Source organism: Chiloscyllium punctatum, chromosome 36 (genome assembly GCF_047496795.1).
Source record: "Chiloscyllium punctatum isolate Juve2018m chromosome 36, sChiPun1.3, whole genome shotgun sequence".
Classification (NCBI taxonomy): Eukaryota; Metazoa; Chordata; class Chondrichthyes; order Orectolobiformes; family Hemiscylliidae; genus Chiloscyllium; species Chiloscyllium punctatum.
In genome coordinates, this window is record NC_092774.1 from 66,900,709 (window position 1) to 66,913,267 (window position 12,559).

Below are 12,559 nucleotides of genomic sequence, written 5' to 3' on the forward strand. Positions count from 1 at the left end.
TCAGACCACTGCCTCGGCAAAGCTGTGGCTTCTCGGCTTCACCATCACAACAAGGGTGAATGCCCATTTCGGAGGCAGAGGGGTGCCAACTTTCCCGACCCTGTCGTGGTATCCTGACTTTTTGTGGTGGACGCACCAGGGGGGCATGGGGAAGAACCACTCGGCCTGGAGCACCAGCCCCTTCACAGGAAAGCCGGCCTGCCAAGGGACCTCCCACACCGGACGGTCCGCGCCAGATCGATCGAGGTGTGGACCGCAGCGAGGTCGCCCCTCGCACCACGCTCGCAGGTCTGGGTTGGAATCCTGAGTGACGAGCGCCGCAGGGCGGCAGAGCCATCGCACTTGCCGGGTGGCAGAGGAGGACCAGACTATTCACAAATAGCGGCCACCCACTACCAGAGCTGGTCGTGCGGTGCGCGAGGCCTGCTCTCATCGTAAGAGGCTTTAGGGAGTGCTCATGCAAGGGTCAGACCACATCCTTCATGGCAACACCCAGGGGAACCAGGCCACTTGCGTCTCTCGCCTTCATTTTCGACACACGTGCCTGCGGAGGGCCAGCACCCCCTCCAATTGTCAAGAGACCTCCGCACTGGCCTCTGACTGATTCTTAGAATGGACAGAAAGAGCTGAGTAAGCCTGTCAAAAGATTCGACCACATGTCAAAAACTTAGACTTCCGTGAGCTCTCCAGCTTGCACGAAGACCCGAGGTCGATGTGCTAAACTCCATGGGACCCCTTTCGCCTGTAGGTCCCGAGCCACCAGTTTGTTCGAAGTATCGTGTTCCCCAAACCTGGGTGGCGAGCACCGCAGGGCGGCAGAGCCATCGCACTTTGCCGGGTGGCAGAGGAGGACCAGACTATTCACAAATAGCGGCCAACCTCTCCCAGAGCCAGTCGTGCAGCGCGTGAGGCCTGCCCTCAAACGTAAGAGGCTTTAAGGAGTGCTCAGGCAAGGGTCAGCCCGCATCCTTCCTGGCAACACCCTGGGGAACCAGGCCACTTGCGTCTCTCACCTTCATTTTTGACACGAGCGCCTGTGGAGGGACGGCTGGAGTCAACGTGGGGTTTGCCAGCCCTCCAATAGTGTCAAGAGACCGCCGCACAGGTCTCTGACCGACTCTTAGAATAGACAGAAAGAGTTTGGCAAATCTGCCAAAAAAACTGACAAAGTGTCAAAAACTCGACTTCCAAGAGCTCTCCGGCATGCACTCATACCTGTCATTAAAGTGCTATGCCCGAGAAACCGTTTTTTGGATGCCTTTCAAAGTGGTCCCGCGCCGCCATTTTGTTCTAAAAATCGTGTTCCCAGAAATCTCCGGGTGCCCCGCCAACCTCACTGTGGAATAAATGCAAGTGGCACTGAATGGGTCTGAATATCAAATTTGTCTGCATCGGTCTGGAATGCGATCCCCGCAAAACCGTTTGGATTTTTCCGGGTCCGGACTTCCGCGACAGACAAAGTTAAAGATTTTGGGCTGCAGACACAAAATGACAGCTGGCCAAGTGCTTGGGCTCAATACACCCAGTTCTTCCAGTACTTCGGAACACGTGTTCGGCGTGAGTTTGTGAATCTTTCCCGATGCTTCAGCATTTTCCTCCGCTGATACTTAGAAAAATTTTCAGCAAAGTGTGAAAAATATTCTAAGTTTTTCTGGTTACTCATTTCTCATTTTCAAACATTTTTCTAAGTTTTTCTGGTTACTGATTTAGCACTTTCAGGCACTTTCCCATCTTCTCCTGGTTACTGATTTCACACTTTAAAACGCTTTCAGACATTTCCCTAAGTTTTACAGTTCACTCATTTGGGACTCTCAGACAACTTTTCTGAGCTTTCCTGGTAACTTATTTCACACTGTTGAGAACTTTTGAACCCTTTCCTTAAGTGTGCTGGTTACTCACTTCACCTCTTTAGACCCTTGTCCCCGTTATCAAAGAGACCAATTCCTAAGTGGGAAATGCATGAAAATCGGACTGAACATGGGGGCCGGTCCGCTCTCGAATTCAAGATCGTCGGCAGAACCACCAGGTCAAATCCGGCTGAGCTACCCGCTTGGCCGCTCCAAGCCAGTTATCCCTGTGGTAACTTTTCTGACACCTCCTGCTTAAAACCCAAAAGGTCAGAAGGATCGTGAGGCCCCACTTTCACGTCTGTTCTCGTACTGAAAATCAAGATCAACCTCCCTTCTGCTCCACGGGAGGTTTCTGTCCTCCCTGAGCTCGCCTCAGGACACCTGCATTATGGTGTGACAGGTGTACCGCCCCAGTCAAACTCCCCACCTGCCACTGTCCCCAGAGCGGGTCGCGCTCGGGCACTTCCGACCAGAAGCGAGAGCCCCTCAGGACGAGCCTCACCGGGTAAGTGAAAAAACGATAAGAGTAGTGGTATTTCACCGGCGGCCGAAGCCTCCCACTTATTCTATACCTCTCATGTCTCTTCACAGTGCCAGACTAGAGTCAGGCTAAACAGGGTCTTCTTTCCCTGCTAATTCTGCCAAGCCCATTCCCTTGGCTGTGGTTTCGCTAGATAGTAGGTAGGGACAGTGGGAATCTCGTTCATCCATACATGTGCGTCACTAGGCATTTGGCTATTTGATGCACTCATCGTATGCGATGGATCGTGTCCTTTCCGAGATTTTAATGTCGCTCGTCGACAATTGAAATACACCTATCCAGCGAAACTACAGTCAGAAGATCTAAAAGGGGACGGAAAAAGAAAATTTAAAAAGTTAAAAGTTTAAAAGACGTTGTGAAGCAGAGTTTCAGCGAGGCGAGGGATGAGCTAAGGTTATCAACCATTGGACAATGTTACCACTCATCCGTTGTTGCGTGTAGCGTGCACTTTAATTAATTAATACCTAAAATTACCCACCACCAATTAACCTAAGTGATCTAAAACAGTACAATTTTATTAATAAAATCTTAAAATGTAACTCTAAATTAAAATCAGCGATTAAAACTATTTAATATACTATTTAAACTACTAAAACATATATAAAAAAATTTAAAACCACACTATTTAAACTATTTTAAAAAATACGTCGATCGGCGATATTAAGAGTTCATGAAAATCCTTAAAAGTTCGAGGGTCAAAGATAAAGTTAGGTTTATGATATTTTGTGCAAATGATTTAAATTTTACAATCCCGAGGCCTTTCAACTCCGAATTCTTCTCAAACCACTTCCCTCGAGCTCCTATCACAAACCCATAAAAAGATATCTTTCCTCCACCAACGAGGTCCATTATCTCTTTACCTAAGTGACTATATTTCTTTAACTTCTCCCCCCATGCCAATTCGAGGGAGTTTATTTGAAGGTCCGTTCTGACTGACACGTCCACCACCACAATTTGCTGTTCCTTCTGAAAGATTAAGTCCAGTATCCACAGTTTTCCGGGCGTATCTTTAACTCGCGGCTCTATATATATAGTCCACCCATTTATCCTTCTTCGGCTAACCTATTGTGCCTTTTAACTCATTTTCTTGACGTAAGGGCACCATCCAGAAATATGCGCAAAAGTTTCCGAAATGTCATTCCAACTTCTGCAATTCTTAATGTTAAAAGGCCTGCCATAAGACAAAGACGCACGCGTTGGAAATAAATTAGTTCGTAACAAAATCGAATTAATGACTTTCGACTTCTTCATAAAAGATAATTTTGTCAACCAATTATTTGATGCACTATCATTCTTATAATAATGGACACCTGCCCTTTGACAGGGGAGGGCCATCCATCTCTGTATCTCCACAGATCTCCAGTTTGCATAGTTAGTACTCCCATCTTCACGATCTTCTATGATGGTATCTGCTTCATCCAATTGTCGATTAATGTTAGGATTCCAGATCTTTTCCATAACCTGAATTTACTCCATTTATGCATTTTCTCCACTACACTCTCACCCTCAAACCGAAACAAGGCGTGCAATATTTCGTCATCAGATTTATGGAGCGTCTCATATTTCCTCACAATCGATATTGCAATAAACGTTGACAGTCTATTTAACGCCAGGCCTCCATCACAGGCTTTAGCATAACGCACTCCGTCCATGATGGATTGCGGAAGATGTAAGATCTCTTTCGCTGCGCTTTTAATAATATTATCCTATTTGTTAAGGTAATTAATAGAAACGTCTGATAAAGTTAAATAAAAATACAGTCTATGAATAAAATATATTTTTAAAAGTTCTATTTTCTGTACCGGTTTAAGAGGTGATTTTTAAAAATTCCTTATGCAGGTATCCAATTGGCTCGCCCAGTCCGGTTTACTAACTCCAATCCACGGATCTATTTTAGCACCCAAGTATTTATTCGTGTTGCCCAGTTCTATGAATTGTATAACCCCTTCATTTAACTTCCAATTAATTTTATCGTTAAATATAAAAGACTTATTTCTATAAGTAAGATAAAATCCTTTAGTTTTCTTTATGTTCACTTCCATTCCCGTGTTATTACAAAACTTTTCGACCAATTTTAAATTGTAATCCATACCCTCATAAGATTGACTAATTAACGCTATGGCATCTGCAAACGCTAATGTTGCGCAATGAAAACTGTTTCCGTCTAATCCTAAGAATATTCCCTTCTGCTTCTCCTTGATAGTACTAATTAATGGGTCCATTACAATATTAAAAAGAATCGGTGACAACACGTCACCTTGCTTTACTCCTCTTAAATTTCAATGTTTCCGGTTTTACATTTAAAACCTTCCACCTGAGGAAAATTATTCTCATATAAGTTTGTAATTAGTTTAATAAAAATTTACGGGAGCTGGAGTCTTTTCAATGTTATAATTAATCTATGACCAACGGTTTAAAAGGCTTTCGCTAAATCTACAAAAACCACAGCTAAATTCCTCTTATTCTTTTTTGCACCTTTCATAACATTTTCAAGGATTTTTATGTTCTCCCCATATCCTGCTATGCCGGTCATAAATCCTTTCGGCCTTTTATTCAGATTTATCACTTTACTAAGTCATATTCGCAACGATTTTTGTAAAAATTCTAAGCATAATTGGCCCTATAGTAATCGGCCTCCAATTATTTTTATCTTTAACTCATCTTCTATGCTCAGGTTAGGGATCAGAACCGTTCTACTTATTTTTAACTGGTCTGGAATTTTACTGGTTTTTATCCAAATTGTAAATAGTCTAGGAAATAATAAATTATCCTTATTAAATATCTTAATTATTTCCTTGTGTTACCCTGTCCGGCCCTGCAGCAGTTTTCACGTCTTCCACCGTCACAGGACCAGTCAGAATGGCACTCAAGGATCCCTCACTTTGATTTTTATATTTAGCAAAACCCCTTAAATTATTATTTTCATTCAAATTTGTTAGTCTTTCCTTAAAATATTCCTCTAACTCTACCTTGCTCAGGGGACATTCACTCTGAACTGGGGCCCCTATTAGGGTTCTTGCTCGATACTGCCTCTTAGTTTTATATAGAACTTGCATTTCTTTAAATTCTCCCTTCTTTTTACTATATCTTTTCTTAGCTTTGTTTCCTTCTTCTTTCTTTGCCCACTATCCCTTAGCTTAAAACTTACTCTTTTAAGATGAGTTATCTTCTTACCTGTCCCATTGTCCTTTTTCTTTCTTAACTTATCCATTCTTACACCCATAATATTCTCCTGATCCTTATTAACACCTTTATTCTTACCCAGGTCATCTTCAATTTTTTTATCAATTCTAATATCGACCTACCATTATAATCTTGACAATCCATAATATCAGCGTTCTCCTGGTCCCTCTGTTCATTCAATCTTTCTTCCTCCAACAACCTATCTGACCCCAGATCGCTATCTGGCATTTCATTATTGTCATTACTATTAAAGATCATTTCTAATTCTATACCCGTATTATTATCGCTAGTTTTATTCTTCTTATTCAATAATCTCCTTTTATCCGAAATTTGTTTAGCGGTTTTGGAACCGATTCTCTCTGCAATACTTTTATTAATATTCTTACAGCCACTAAATTCTACTTCTAGTTGTTGCAACTTTTCCACCTCTTCCTTAGACCATACTCCCCTCTTGTTTCCCTCTCTATTATCTATCTTATCCTTACTCTCCGGCTTCCCTTCTTTCCTTCTCTCATTTCTCAAGATGGGTTGAGCATGTCTTTCGTGTTGCCCCAACCCTCTGGCTGATTTAAATTTTAATGGGCATCCTTCACACTGATATGATTTTTCTAATCCACCTCCTTCATTACTCTTACTGATACTATTACTACTCCCACTAACATTATCACTCATCTTACATTTTGGATATTGGCACGCTACCGCCTGATAGTTCCCTTCCCAATCGCATTTACTGCACCTAATCCTCACTGATTTAATTCCCTTGCATATTTTCAAGTGTTTCCTAAACATCCCTGTGGTATTGTAGATATTATTACAAGAATTACATTTAAAATCTTTTTTAGGGTATTTAGTTATTAACTCTAGTTTATCTGTTTCTTTAATTACCGGGTGAATAATTCTTCCTTTGTACCTCTCCTCATTGCTCTCTAAATCTCCAGATCGACTAAAAACAAATGGCCCTTTAAAATTTGAATTTAAAATCATCCGCCTGTTAAATGGACTTGGCTGTCGAGGGGCCTCCTCTACAAGCCCTTCCATTTGAATTCTGCCCTGATTATTCTGGACAATGTTAACAGCTCCCTCGTGCCTGCCCTAGGATAGCCTTGCCGGAATAATTCTTATGGTCTCTTCCGTCTGAGTCTGAGTCGAGTCGGATTGCCCAGTCCGTTTTTGGCTCATACATTTAGCACACGGAGCCGCCAAAAGCAACCGTGCGGGGCGGTTATTTTCCCGGTCTCCTACCCAACCGGAAAGTTTGGAATCGGCCATAATCGCCTCTGCCAAATTTGGTTTCAACCAGACTGAATGGTCACCAGCCGTCTCGTATTTTTCTGGAGATCGTAGTGGCCGGCCTGGTCTGAGTAATGCCCAAACGATGGAGAAAACAATAAAATCAGCCAGTGGCGTATAGCACTGGTGAAATCAAGTTAAGACCAAAGATAAAATCGATCGTAAAAACACTGATAAGACCAGACTAAAACAACCACAAAACAATTTAAAATCATCTTCCCGGCAAGAGCTTCCTCATACAGGCCGTTACCAGGGGGAACCACGTGGAGGTTCGACCTTACTTTGTGATCGACAAAATACATATAAACGAATCACAAAGGTGACTACGCAGGCACCGGTCGGAGACCAACAACCTTAAAAACACTGTAGTCATATCCCCATGTGGTACCATACATCAGGAGCATTTCTGAACTGACAGCCAGACTACTGCGACCACTAGGACTCATAACAGCACACAAACCAACAGCCACGCTCAGACAACAACTCACCAGAACAAAGGACCCGATACCCAACATGAGCAAAACTAATGTAGTGCACAAAATCCCATGCAAGGACTGCAGAAAACACTACATAGGACAAACAGGAAGACAGTTAACGATCTGTATACACTAACACCAACTAGCCACGAAACGACACGACCAGCTATCCTTAGTAGCCACACACACAGATGACAAGCAACATGAATTCGACTGGGACAACACGACCATTATAGGGCAAGCCAACAGAGAACAGCCATGGAATTCCGAGAGGCATGGCACTCATCCACAGACTCTATCAACAAACACATCGACCTGGACCCAATATACCGGACACTGCAGTGGACAGCTCGAAATGACAACCGGAAGCGGCAGAGACAGGCCACTATAAATACCGGAGAAAACAGCACAGAAGTGCTTCACAGGAGGCTCCCAAGCACTGAGGATGTTACCTAGACAGGGGACGAAACGTTTGCAAGACAAATTCCCAGCTCGGTGAACAGAACCACAACAACGAGCACCCGAGCTACAAATCTTCTACCAAACTTTGAACATATGTCTATTGGGAAAAAAAAGGGCGCCCAAGAGGCGATGCATGTCGGCACGAACCGCAGTGACCGAGGCAGGATCTCCTCCACCATGTCGCCCGCTGAGTGTCACGAGGCATGCAGCAGCTTTGCCCGAGGAAAAGCAGAGGCGGAAACGGGACCAGCAATCGGTTCGGCAGCGTCACTGACCCGTGCACGTGGCGGAGTGTCGGCGAGCGGACTTCTGCGAGGAGTCGGGGGCTGCAATAGCCAGAGCTGACGGCCGCCCGGCCCGGCCACTTACAAGGTGGGCTGGGAAACGCGTCAATGTGGGCTGAGAAAGAGAATAGATGGGGGAACAGAGGGATGGAGAGCAGAGGGTCTGGGGGAGAGAGAAAATGCATGGGGAGTCAGAAGATGGGAAGAGGGACTGGACAGGGATGCAGAGGGTGGGGTGAGAGAAAGAAAGAGAGAGAGAATGGAAGGTGTGCCGGGGGTGGCGAGGGAATGGACAAGGGTGCCGTGGGTGGCACGAGGGAATGGAGAGGGCGGAGCCATGAATGGCAGGGGAGAATGGATGGGGGTGCCGTGGGAGCTACACTGGAGAATGGGCAGGTCGTGCCGTGGTTGGTGGGGGAGAATGGACAGGGGATGCAGCGTGTGGTGGGGAGAATGGACAGGGGCGCTATGTGTGGCAAGGAGAATGGACAGGGGATGCTGTGGGTGGCGGGGAGAATGGACAGGGGGCACTGTGGGTGGCGAGTAGAATATAAGGGGATGCTGTGGGTGGTGGGGAGAATGGACAGTGGCACTGTGGTTGGCAGGGGTTAAGGCCAGAGGCACTGTGGTGGTGGAGGAATGGACAGGTGGTGCTGAGGGGATGTTTGGGTCTTGGAGGGAGATGGTGGTGGTGAAAGCATCCCACTCACTCCCATCATCCCCTTCTCTGCACACGTGCGGTGCACATTTTTGTGAGTCTGGATGGGGATGCTGTTTGGAGGGTCAGTGTTGACTCGATGGGCCAAATGGCCTGCTCCCACACTGTAGGGATTCTATGATTAGGAGAGCTGTCAAACCAACAACTTCTAATTGGTGAAGTAAAAGACCAGGAGCCAATCTTAAAGCAGTTTTCCATTTATTCACTCCAATTGCCCTTTCAATTGAATTCCTTGAATTTACTGTGTTCCGTTGTAGTTTAATTATGATCCATGAAAAGCAACATCCAGTCACATCTGAGGGAAGAACCAACTCAACTGACTGAACAAGTGTAACAACTCTTCTGGAGACACTTTAGATGTGACATCCTCTCCCTCTCTCTCTCTGTTGACCCAACGGGATTACCAGGGCTAGAATTATCACTCTCAAATATAATTGCTGATCTACTGTTTGCTTCTGCTGCTTAACATAAGGATTTAAAAGCTGCTAGCCTAATCTCACAGAAAGCACAAAAACAGACTGCGCAGGCGCACGTGAACAGAGATAAAACTTCATTTGGAATAGATCACAAAATAACAACAGGTGCCAATCCCACACTCTGTGTTGCACATGGAGGGAGGGGAGGGGAAGTAAAGTGTTTTACTCTCCGATGGTAGCGGGCAGGACAAAGTTTCAGCCAGTGGGAAGTTAAAATTAAACCCTGTGCTGTTTTCTGTTATAAAAACTCAAACCACATGGATTTGGTGGGATTAAAAAATGAAGGAAAGGGAGCTTGCAAAGTTTCCAAGCCCCCACAACACACACACACAATTCCCTCTGCTTAGCTGGAGACAGTGCTGCCCCCCTCCCCCCCCCCCCCCCCCCCGTTTAGGAGTAAACTCTGAAAAGGTGATGGTATTGATCGTGAGGAGGATGGTCTCCGGCCACAGTTTGATACCAATCAGCTGGTAAATGGGGCAGAGAGATGGAATTTAATCTCCAGGCATCCTGGGAAATGTAATAATGGAGGAAAGTAATCAATAAATTATATGTCCCTACAGAGTGCTGAGGAACAAAGGAACCTTGCTGTCCAAGGCCAGAGATCCCCGAAGGTATCAGTACAAATAAAACTAGGGAGTGAGGAAGGCATAGATTTGTATTGTTTTCATACAGAGGGTGATGCGTGTGTGGAGTGGGCTGCCAGAGGAAGTGATGGAAGCTGGTACCATTATAACATTTAAAAGGCATCTGGTTGGGTATATGTATTGGAAAGGTTGAGAGAGATATGGGTCAAATACTGGCAAATGGGTCACGAGATTAATCTAGGACATCCAGTCAGCATCGGTGAGCTGGACTGCAGAGTCTGTTTCTGTGCTGTATGACTTTACCCGCCTAATTCAATGCAAGTTTCAGCAACATGTCTGCAGCTTTATGCTTTTAGACATTAACAATGTTTCTGAATATGTCATTTCAGCTGTTCTCAATTTTAAAATCAGCCATTTCTTGTGCACCCCTGTCTTCCAGGTTGATTCATCACCATCCATTCTCTCTCTTTCCCGAGAAGGGCTTGATACAGCAATCAAAGAGGGTTCGAGGTCCGAGAAAGGATGGGGGGTGGGGTGGGGAATGGACAGGGGCACAGAGGCTGGGGGAGAAGAGAGAGAGAGAGAATGGCTAGGGGAGCAAAGGGTAGGGAGAGAGAGAGAGAAAATGGACAGGGGACAGAGAGTGGAGGGGAGGAGAAACACTTGGGGACAGAGAATGGGGGGTAGAAAATGAGGGGGAGAGAGAGAATGGCTGGGCAGAGAGATCTGGTGAGTGCAGACTGTGAGGAGAGAGAGAATGCATGGGGACAGTGGGTTGGGAAAGTGACAGCACAAATCCCACCTTATCCAGGAATGGTGACAGTGTTCCATGAACTGGAACCCACTCCATCAACAGCAAACTTGGGGGCAATTGTTTCTCAATAGACACATGGCTAAGACGGTAGATTCATATAATCCCTACGGGCCATTCGGCCCATAAAATTCAGACTGACCTACCAACCACCCACTTTCCCCACCCTAGGTTGCAGATCCCAGGACCCTTCAGCATGGCCAATCCACCCTTAACTTCAGATGGTTAGACTCTCGGAGGAAACTGGAGCACCCAGAGTTCACCCACGCAGACACAAAGGTGAGAACATGCCAAAGTCCACACAGAGAGCCTCATAAGAGTGAAATTGAACCCAAGTCCGTGGTACTGTGAGGCAGTGGTGCTAACCACAGAGCCACCATGCCACCCAGACATTTGAAGCTCTGATTTGTCATGAGCCTTCAGCAGAGGTTCTCTCCTCCTGACATTGTTAGACCACGCCTGCTGCAACTTCCCTTTTCTATTTCTCCAGCCCTGAGCACACCGGTTCCCAAATCCTGGCGCCAGGCAGACACTGATGCCATCTGGTCTTCTGCTACCAACTGCAGAGAATGGTGACAATCCCTGCCACTATTCTCTCCCTGACCACCACTGCCCCCTCCCCAACATTGTTCTTACTCCCACCACGTAGCCAGTTAGCTCCTCGCTCGTGCAGACCTCTCTCAGATCCCCTTTATCTGTCTGACCTGTGCTGACGCCGTCCTGACCCTGTCCACTGACCCAGTCAGAAGGCTTTGTCTGTAGAGAAATGACCATCTCCCAGAATAGAGTGTCCAGTTAACTTTCCCCTTTTCCCCCATCGTGTCTGCAGCCCGGCTTCCAGCTGCATCTTTCTGAGCCGAAGGTCCTCCAGCCTGTGTTTGCCCTGGATCACAGCATCCAGAGCATCTCAACTTCTGCAAATCGAAAGACAAGCCCAACCCTTGGAAGAGAAGGGGAGAAATAGAACAGATTTGAACATAAAATCATTGTAGTGCGATCACTTCCCTTAAGCATCAATAGCAGTTATCAGCCATGTGTGAGCTTGTGGCGCAACGGTAGCGCGTCTGACTCCAGATCAGAAGGTTGCGTGTTCAAATCACGTCAGGCTCACTATAATCAACTTCATACATTTCAAAGGAGTACGTTCTTTCCGTTTCTCAGTCATGTCAAACCTTCTTTGCGGAAACTTTCGATAACACGTGAATCTTTGCTGTCAGTTTGATTTGTGAACACTGTGTCAGGGAGGTGGTGTGCCCATTGTTTGGATAAATGCTCAGCTCCCCGCAATGTGAGAAGTTAAACACAGACTGTTCATCACGGGGTTTTAACACAGCCGGTTGGTTCAGTAGGTGACTGCGGAGTGTGAAAAACATGATACCGATATTTTTACATCATAATCTAGAGATTGCCATCCAGGTTTTAGTCACATCAAACTGCCTCGCAATGCTGTTATGGCCTCAGTAAACTATAATAACGTGAAGATCGCTGGGACGATTTTCTGCATCTGACTGCAATATAAACACAGATCATTGTTTCCAGTTTTGGTGGAACAAAAGACATCGTATTGGTGGATAATTACAGTTAGTGCAAACACAGCTATCCATCGATAAATATTAATCCTGTTCACTTCAATGGCCAAATTTCAATTCAGAAACCAAGTGCACTCGGCTGTTTGTAACATAGACAACATGACAAAATGGCTCATAGGAGGAGAAATGGGGCATTGAGGATAAGTGAAATGTTTGCTTTTGGTCACCTCCAGAATTGCTAGAAAAACAGGTTGAAAGGATTCTTAAAAGATGGCTCAAGTAGTGGTGTGGCATAACACTTCAGACAGCGCAAAGTGGAAGACCACTTTCTAGTGGAAGAAAAAGACATTCC

General features: G+C 45.5%; 1 non-coding gene across 1 annotated transcript; it reads left to right on the plus strand.

Moving 5' to 3' along the window:
• Positions 1 to 11,716: 11,716 nt before the first annotated feature.
• Positions 11,717 to 11,788, plus strand: trnaw-cca (transfer RNA tryptophan (anticodon CCA)). The gene has a single exon. It is a non-coding gene; the product is annotated as a tRNA-Trp (tRNA).
• The last annotated feature ends 771 nt before the right edge of the window (positions 11,789 to 12,559 follow it).